Source organism: Aegilops tauschii, chromosome 2 (assembly GCF_002575655.3).
Source record: "Aegilops tauschii subsp. strangulata cultivar AL8/78 chromosome 2, Aet v6.0, whole genome shotgun sequence".
Classification (NCBI taxonomy): domain Eukaryota; kingdom Viridiplantae; phylum Streptophyta; class Magnoliopsida; order Poales; family Poaceae; genus Aegilops; species Aegilops tauschii.
The window spans coordinates 487,700,325-487,703,535 of NC_053036.3; positions in this window are offsets into that span (position 1 = coordinate 487,700,325).

Genomic DNA, 3,211 nt, shown 5'->3' on the forward strand with positions numbered 1-3,211 from the left:
TGACAGTGGTGAAACTAGGGATTAAGTTCAACTTCGCTAGTCGCGACATGCAACCAAAGTTAACATGACAAAGACGTGAATGCCAGACATTTGATTCACTATTGTTGCAAATATGATTAACAACTTTATTGCAAACGTCTGATAAGGATAAACGAAACAGGCCTCCTGACTCATAGCCTTTACCAACAAAGGTTCCATACTTGGATATTACAAATTTATTCGACTCAATGACAAGCTTGTAGCCATCCCTACACAGAAGAGATCCGCTAACAAGATTTTTATTGACGGAGGGGACATAATGTGAAGGAAATATGCCCTAGAGGCATTAATAAAGTTATTATTTATTTCCTTATATCATGATAAATGTTTATTATTCATGCTAGAATTGTATTAACCGGAAACATAATACATGTGTGAATACATAGACAAATAGAGTGTCACTAGTATGCCTCTACTTGACTAGCTCGTTGATCAAAGATGGTTGTGTTTCCTAGCCATAGACATGAGTTGTCATTTGATTAACGGGATCACATCATTAGGAGAATGATGTGATTGACTTGACCCATTCCGTTAGCTTAGCACTCGATCGTTTAGTATGTTGCTATTGCTTTCTTCATGACTTATACATGTTCCTATGACTATGAGATTATGCAACTCCCGTTTACCGGAGGAACACTTTGTGTGCTACCAAACGTCACAACGTAACTGGGTGATTATAAAGGTGCTCTACAGATGTCTCCAAAGGTACTTGTTGGGTTGGCGTATTTCGAGATTAGGATTTGTCACTCCGATTGTCGGAGAGGTATCTCTGGGCCCACTCAGTAATACACATCACTATAAGCCTTGCAAGCATTGTGACTAATGAGTTAGTTGCGGGATGATGTATTACGGAACGAGTAAAGAGACTTGCCGGTAACGAGATTGAACTAGGTATCGAGATACCGACGATCGAATCTCGGGCAAGTAACATACCGATGACAAAGGGAACAACGTATGTTGTTATGCGGTCTGACCGATAAAGATCTTCGTAGAATATGTGGGAACCAATATGAGCATCTAGGTTCCGCTATTGGTTATTGACCGGAGAGGTGTCTCGGTCATGTCTACATAGTTCTCGAACCCGTAGGGTCCGCACGCTTAACGTTACGATGACAGTTATATTATGAGTTTATATGTTTTGATGTAGCGAAGGTTGTTCGGAGTCCCGGATGTGATCACGGACATGCTGAGCACAACTCGAATGGTGGCCGGTTTGACCACCGGACTGAATGTCTCATCATAATCAACACCCTCCTTTTGAGTGAACCCACAGACCACCCAACGCGCTTGTACCGCGCCAGAGTGCCATCAGTGTTGAACTTGTGGCGGAAAATCCACTTGTCGGTCACCACGTTGACACGTGCAGGCTTTGGAACCAAAGACCAAGTAGAATTCTTGATTAAAGGATCATATTCATGAAGCATTGCATGGTGCCAATTTGGATCTTTGATTGCGGAACGGTATGTTGGGGGATGGGTGAAATAGGAGAGGTGGTGGTGTTGGCGAGGAAGAGTCGTTTCGGTTGGCAGAAGCCAGACTTGGCGCGATTTTGCATTTTATGCGAGTTATGGGGGGCTTGATTGGCTGTGCGCGAGCGGGGAGACATGGCTGGATAGGAGTGGAGGGCGCGGAATGAGAGGAAGATGGCGTGGGGTCGGGTACAGGATCAGAGAGCGTGGGATCCGAGGATGATAGCTGGGCAGGCGGATCGGTGGCGCGATCCGAGGAAACAAACGCAGTAGGTACGGGGGGCGATAGACCCGAGGAAGCACGTGGGGTCGGAGGTAGTGGGGAGGTGGGCACGCTGGACCATAGGGAGCCAGGGGCAGGTGGCACGTCGACGAGTGTGACGGGGTGGGGGTGGGCTGGCGAGCCGGATTGGGTGTGCATGGGGGTGTCCCATCGGGAGGATCGAGTGGGTCCTGGTACGAGGTAGGGCAGGGATTTTCTGTGGGTAGCTGGGGCGGCCGGGTGGGATTTTCTGTGGCTAGCGGTGGTGTAGGCGATGGAGAGGGTGGTGCATAGGGAAAAATACTCTCATCAAACGTGACGTGACGAGAGACGATCACGCGACGCTGTGTAAGGTCGTAGCACCTGTATCCCTTATGCTCGAGTGGGTAGCCAAGAAAAACGCAACGGGTAGAGCATGGGGAAAGTTTGTGGGGAGAAGTGGCATAAAGGTTGGGGTAGCAAAGACACCCAAAACTCGTAGGTGGTCGTACGTGTGGTGAATGCCGTGTAGCATGTAGTAAGGGGTGTGGCCGTGGATGGCACGGGAAGGACGTCGGTTTAGTAGATACGTGGCCGTGTGCAAGGCTTCGACCCAAAAGGGGGGTGGAAGATTGGCTTGAAGTAAAAGAGTGCAAACGGTGTCATTGGTGGTGCGAATGAGACGCTCGGCTTTGCCATTTTGAGGTGATGTGTGAGTGCACGAGAAGCGGTAGGCGATACCATTCGTGGAGAAGAAAGCACGCAAGGAAGAGTTGATGAACTCGTTGCCGTTTTCACATTGTAGGGCTTTGATGATTACCTTGTATTGAGTGCGTACAAACGAGAAAAAGCGTTGGAGAGTTTCAGAGGTGTCCGATTTATTGCGAAGTGGAAAGGACCATGAGAAGTGCGTGTAATCATCATGCACAATTAAGTAGTATTTGAAACCAGAAAAGCTTACAACAGGGCTAGTCCATAGATCACAGTGGAGTAACTCAAAAGGAGCAAACGTGCGACTACTAGAAGAAGGGAAGGGGAGCCGAGGATGCCGGCCTAATTGGCATGCATTACATGGTGTATGCGCCTTTTTATTACATGAGGAAAGAAAATCTTGTGCGGCTAAGGAAGATAGTATTTGAGGACTTGGGTGGCCGAGCCGGTGGTGCCACACGTCAGCGGTGGAGGTGGTGGTGGAGAAAGCGGAGCGCCAAGTCTTGTTATTGCCGAAGAACGGATAGAGTTCGCCGGAGCTAGCGGAGATCATGATTACCCTCCTGGTGCGAAGATCCTTCACAACAAAGCCATATGGGTAAAATTAAATGGAGCATAAATTGTCTTTGGTGAATTGGCGAACGGAGATAAGGCTGGTGACTACGTGAGGAGAAAATAAAACATCCCTAAGCTGAAAGTTGTGAGGGGGAGGGTAGTGGCACCAGTGGCATGAATGGGAAGGTGAGTGCCG